This window comes from Pelobates fuscus, chromosome 6 (assembly GCF_036172605.1).
Source record: "Pelobates fuscus isolate aPelFus1 chromosome 6, aPelFus1.pri, whole genome shotgun sequence".
Classification (NCBI taxonomy): Eukaryota; Metazoa; Chordata; class Amphibia; order Anura; family Pelobatidae; genus Pelobates; species Pelobates fuscus.
This window is the reverse complement of record NC_086322.1, coordinates 190,400,748-190,407,091: the sequence shown is the minus strand read 5'-3', so window position 1 is coordinate 190,407,091 and position 6,344 is coordinate 190,400,748. Positions and strand designations below refer to the sequence as shown.

Below are 6,344 nucleotides of genomic sequence, written 5' to 3'. Positions count from 1 at the left end.
CAGGTTTGATTTTATTTAAGATGGAAAGATATAGTTCTCTTCAGAGATTGCAGTAATATTTAATGATTTTATGATCTGATGATGTCCAAATGATATGGCATGATTTAGTCATATTCTAAGGTGTATATTAGCTAAATAGGGACAAATTATATTAAGATACAATTTAGACTAATTGTGTTTTCTTACAAACATCAGTTTGATTATTTTGTCAGAATTTATGAACTGCTTGTTTGTGATGATCCATCTCACAACCTCAAGTAATTCCTGCTGAAAAACAGCTTCAAGTTTTGAAATGCTAGTTTTATAGTGTAGACTGTGGTGACTGTGATGGTTAACCCTGTTAAAAAATACTGTCAAGGTTATTTCAAATTTAAGGCCAGAGTAGCTAAACAGGAAGATTAGGTGACTTAGAGAATGTTTCCAGTTTAAACATTTTGACTTTATATTTTAAATTAACTTTGAATTCACCTTTTCACTACTTTAGGGGACTAGAGTGTAGAGTTAAAATAAACATTTTTACAATATAGTGCAATGCAGTCTGTTATTGTAACTTTCAAAAACGCTATGTATTGTGTTCTTCATGGCTACTATAATGTAACAATAAACTTTGACATTCAAAAGTTACAAGACGTAGGAAAAGAGTTTCTGACATTTATAGTATGTTTGCTGAGAAGCAGAGAGACAGAAAGAGGGTCTGAAATTTATAGTATGTTTGCTGAGAAGCAGAGAGACAGAAAGAGGGTCTGATATTTATAGTATGTTTATAGTATGTTTGCTGAGAAGCAGAGAGACAGAAAGAGGGTCTGATATTAATAGTATGTTTGCTGAGAAGCAGAGAGACAGAAAGAGGGTCTGACATTTATAGTATGTTTGCGGAGAAGCAGAGAGACAGAAAGAGGGTCTGATATTTATAGTATGTTTGCTGAGAAGCAGAGAGACAGAAAGAGGGTCTGACATTTATAGTATGTTTGCTGACAAGCAGAGAGAGGGAAAGAGGGTCTGACATTTATAGAATGTTTGCTGAGAAGCAGAGAGACAGAAAGAGGGTTTGGCATTTATAGTATGTTTGCTGAGAAGCAGAGAGACAGAATGAGATTATGGCAAAAACTATTTTTTATTTTTTTCCTTTGTAGTGAGAAAAACAGCACTGAAGCAAATTAACAGGTTATATATAGGCTAAGTTAAAACAAACTTGTACATTGTTAGTAGAGATTAAGCATTCAGAAAACTTGCAACAAAAAAAAAGCAAAAAACCATAATTGAGTGATGTGTAAAATGTCCTGATTGCCTTTTTGGGTCTTCATGTAGAGTTCAAATCTGCATTGAAAAAAAATAAAAATAAAATAATAAAACATTATTGTAGAATACAAAAATCTAAAGAATTATCCTTTTGCAATTCATGGCTAGTAATTTACTTTGAAGATGTTTTACTTTTGCATTACAAGTTATTATTTGAGATTTTGTATTGTATGAACACATTTTACATTGCTGTAACTGCAAGTAAAGGTATAAATCATCAGTAATTACTGTCCTTTCCATGGCAGCTCAGAACAAAGGGGCAAGTACATCACAAAAGCAGATACACTGTGGGTGAGTTTAATCAAACAACTAATAGAAAAAACATATCGTTTTTTTAAGTAACAGGTCGTATAAATAGTAGATGTATTATAGAATATACTGTTACAAGATATGCAATTGAAGAAAACAATTTAAAATAGAAAAGAGGGCATTCTCAAAGGCTGATAGGAATAATATTAAACAGTGCTTCCTAGCCTGGAACTGATTACATCGTGCACTATCCATATTTTTTTGAAGCCTTAGTTTACATTTTGCAATAATGTAGCAGAATGACTTCTTGCCCACATGATGACCACTGGAATGTTTTCTTCCTGTGTGTCATGTCTAGAATTTAACATCTGTAATTTATTTTCGAATATGCATTTATTTAATATGCAAGAGAGCGATTGTTGGAGTGAAACCAACAGTTCTGATATGGTTGTCAGTTCTACAGATGTCCAGCAGTTAGACTGGAAGTCAGTACTGAAATTGTAAAATAACAAGCAATATACTGAGAAAACAAACCGTTGGTCTAAAAGACATAACCGCCATGAAGGAAATACTCAGAGAAAAAGTGAGAATGAATGAGAAAATGTCAGAGTCCATCAAAGGCTAAAACCTACATTACAAGTATGCACCCAAATTATAAAGGAGGGTGTAAGGCAAAACTGAATAAAAAAAATCATCAGTTTAGTTACATACCAAAGGCTCATAAGATGCAATGAAGATGTGCAGATTATTTCAATTAAATACAGTGTCTACTAAAACATTAAAGGAACACTATAGCAATAGGAATACAAACCTTTATTCCTAACGATTTTAACATTTGTTTTAAAAAAAAAGGAAAGTTTTACTTACATTTTGCCAGCACTGAGACTCCATCGGCGCTGCTCACCTATCTAGATTACATTGCCTATTAAGATATCATTGAAGAGGCATGGCCTCCTCCCTAATGGTTCAATCCAATGCTCCCCATAGAGGAACATTGGGACCCTGATATATAAATGCAATGAGTGTTGCATTCATCAAAGATTTCTAATAAGAAAGCATTCCACTCAATGTTTTCCTAAGGGCTTCCATATCCTGTGACAGAGGTTTCCTTGGTCAATTCCATGCAAATGATCCTAGTAACTGTTAGCAAAAAAGCCACTATTAGATGGATTGAAACCTGCAATGTTAGCAATTCAGTTTCTAAAAAAACAGCAATCTTTTAAATTACAGGATTAAAAGAACAGAGCCACTGCACCCAGACCACTTCATTGAGATTACTTTAGTATTCCTTTAAGGGGCCTATTTACTGGTAGGAATTAACATGCAAATGGTAATATTTCAGCTAAGATTGCTGAACAAGAACAATTATTTAACTTAACAATAGTGATGTCGGGAACATAACATTTTCCGTTCGTAAACGGCGAACGCAAACTTCTGCAAATGTTCGCGAACGGGCGAACCCGGCGAACCGCCATAGACTTCAATAGGCAGGCGAATTTGAAAACCCACAGGGACTCTTTCTGGCCACAATAGTGATGGCAAAGTTGTTTCAAGGGGACTAACACCTGGACTGTGGCATGCCGGAGGGGGATCCATGGCAAAACTCCCATGGAAAATTACATAGTTGATGCAAAGTCTGGTTTTAAACCATAAAGGGCATAAATCACCTAACATTCCTAAATTGTTTGGAATAACGTGCTGTAAAACATCAGATATGATGTTGTATCAATCAGGTAGTGTAAGGGTTACGCCCGCTTCACAGTGACAGACCAAACTCCCCGTTTAACGCACCGCAAACAACCGCAAACAGTCCATTTGCACAACCGCAAACTCCCCATTTGCACAAGATTGGATACCAAGCTAGCCATGTCCCGTTCCTTGTCCTCACTGATGTCATTGAAGGTCTCTTCCTCCACCCAGCCACGTACAACACCAAGGGTCCCCGAAAGGTGACAAAAAGCCCCCTGTATTTTTTTTTTAAATGTACACTACTGTTACACCAGATATGAGTTGCACTGGTTTGACACTTTGCCCTGGCAGGCCCTGAAACCCACACGTGTGAAGGAAACTGACTGCTATTATTTCACAGTCAAATTTCTAGTTTTTTTTTTTTTAATGTACACTACTGTTACACCAGATATGAGTTGCACTGGTGTGACACTGTGCCCTGGCAGGCCCTGAAACGCACACGTGTGAAGGAAACTGACTGCTATTATTTCACAGTCAAATTTCTATTTTTTTTTTTTTTTAATGTACACTACTGTTACACCAGATATGAGTTGCACTGGTGTGACACTGTGCCCTGGCAGGCCCTGAAACGCACACGTGTGAAGGAAACTGACTGCTATTATATTACAGTCAAAAAAGTTTTTGTTTTATTTAAATGCAAGCTATTGTGCCCCCAAAACGTTTGTGTGTGGGGGTGCTGGAATGACGTGTGCCAATGGAGGCCTGAATCAACTTTTGGCTCCCACTGCCCCTTTAAGAGCGAGCTCGTGACTCGAGCCGTGCTCCTAGTGACAGGCGGGCCAAGTGACCGATCACTGCGGTCAGTGCACGTGGCTAAGTCAGAAGAGGAGATCAAGCCGCATGCGGCTCGTGTGGAGGCAGGACTGATCCAGCCACGCGCGGCTCAAGCTTAGGAGCCAGGTCGGTCCCAGGATAAGGTAAATACAGCCACAACCACCTATCCCAATCACACACCTTTCCTAACGTCCTATCCCATTAAAAGCATATTACCGCATATTTAATAAAACAGATAGACCCCCTACTTCATTCAGGTTACCGATCGATGGTTCGATATTCTGAGCCCTGTCTGATTTACTGTACATGACTATTCGATATTCCCACAAATTTTATATAGCATTTTATGTTTGTTTGAGACCACCTTAAAAATATTGGATATCGCTAAAAATCATGATCACTATATACTTTCTCTACAAACCTCTAAAACGAACCAAACTACTCATCCATCCGCTATACCACTTTATCCCACCTAGAACTAGTGCCCAGTTAAAATACTTGACTCTTACTTACCCACACTCAGTCATGCCACACACATTTCACCACTACTCTCACTGAATCCCTCTGACTACGGCTAAATTCATCTTCTACATCAGAACACTACTCCTAAGATTGGGTTGTATCCATGTCTTGGGTCTTTCATTTAGAATAGGGGCAGCTTCGGTCTCCTTCAACACTGACACTCCAGTGCATATTATTAAACGATTGGGCAGATGGAAATCCTCAGTCTACAAACGATATATTCCTCATCCCGAGAAAGAAATGAGGAAAGCTTTTAAAAGTTTGGCTTTGTAAATTTGATGCAATAAGTGTGTTTTTCTTTAATACCTTTTCACCCTCTTTGCATGAACCCGATTTACATATATTACTGATATCTTTCTGAACATATATTTTATATTATTCACTCTCTCACTCACTCTCTGGGCCGGCCTAAGACATCATGCTGCCTAGGTCCAACGATAAATGACTATGGGGAATAATGTATAATAATCACAGGTTACTGGCTATGGGGGGGGATAATGTATAATAAACACAGGTTACTGGCTATGGGAGGGATAATGTATAATAAACACAGGTTACTGGCTATGGGAGGATAATGTATAATAAACACAGGTTACTTGCTATGGGGGGAAAATGTATAATAAGCACAGGTTACTGGCTATGGGGGGATAATGTATAATAAACACAGGCTACTGGCTATGGAGGGATAATGTATAATAAACACAGGTTACTGGCTATGGGAGGATAATGTATAATAAACACAGGTTACTGGCTATGGGGGATAATGTATAATAAACACAGGTTACTGGCTATGGGGGAGGTAATGTATAATAAGCACAGGTTACTGGCTATGGGGGATAATGTATAATACACACAGGTTACTGCTATGGGAGGATAATGTATAATAAACACAGGTTACTGGCTAGGGGAGGATAATGTATAATAAACACAGGTTACTGGCTATGGGAGGATAATGTATAAAAAACACAGGTTAGTGGCTATGGGGGATAATGTATAATAAACACAGGTTACTGGCTATGGGGGGATAATGTATAATAAACACAGGTTACTGGCTATAGGGGGATAATGTATAATAAACACAGGTTACTGGCTATGGGGGATAATGTATAATAAACACAGGTTACTGGCTATGGAGGATAATGTATAATAAACACAAACACAAAAAAAATTAATAAAAAAAAATTCAGCTTCAGAATTAATCTAAATTGTATGCTGTCTAGGAGGTGGGAGAGTCTATGAGGTACAGGGTCAAAGTTTACTCAATGTTGACGAATAGGGGGCGGACCGAACATCGCATATGTTCGCTGTCCGTGGCGAACGCGAACAAGCTATGTTCGCCAGGAACTATTCGCCAGCGAACCATTCGGGACATCACTACTTAACAAGAGTCTAGCTGGCTAGTTTAGCCTCAATCTTGCCATTTGAATTTCAATGTGCTATAATTCAGAATTTAGTGAATAACCCTCTCTGTTTTAATTCTCTATATAATAAATAAATATGGAGAACTCTTAAGTACTGTGATGTGTCTAAATCATATGACAGTTTCCCTCGATTTAGTAGGGGTATTGTTATCTATTATTAACTTCTTGCCTGCTGCACAATAGGTACGGCTACTGAAGGGCACCATTACAAATTGTAAATAAGTAAGTGGGAAGATGTAGGCTCACCTGCTCAGTATTATTAAACTTCACCATGCCAAACATTGGACAAAAAGAGGTGGGCATTTTTAGTTAAGAGTTACCTTTACCAAT

General features: G+C 37.8%; 1 protein-coding gene across 1 annotated transcript in view; it reads right to left on the bottom strand.

The window, feature by feature from the left end:
* Nucleotides 1–1,215: 1,215 nt before the first annotated feature.
* STPG2 (sperm tail PG-rich repeat containing 2) overlaps nt 1,216–6,344 on the bottom strand; it is a 512,492-nt gene continuing 507,363 nt past the window's right edge. Inside the window, exon 15 of the mRNA XM_063458613.1 lies at nt 1,216–1,317. The gene's annotated coding sequence lies outside the window, so the exon portion shown is untranslated. The remainder of the gene's footprint in view (nt 1,318–6,344) is intronic.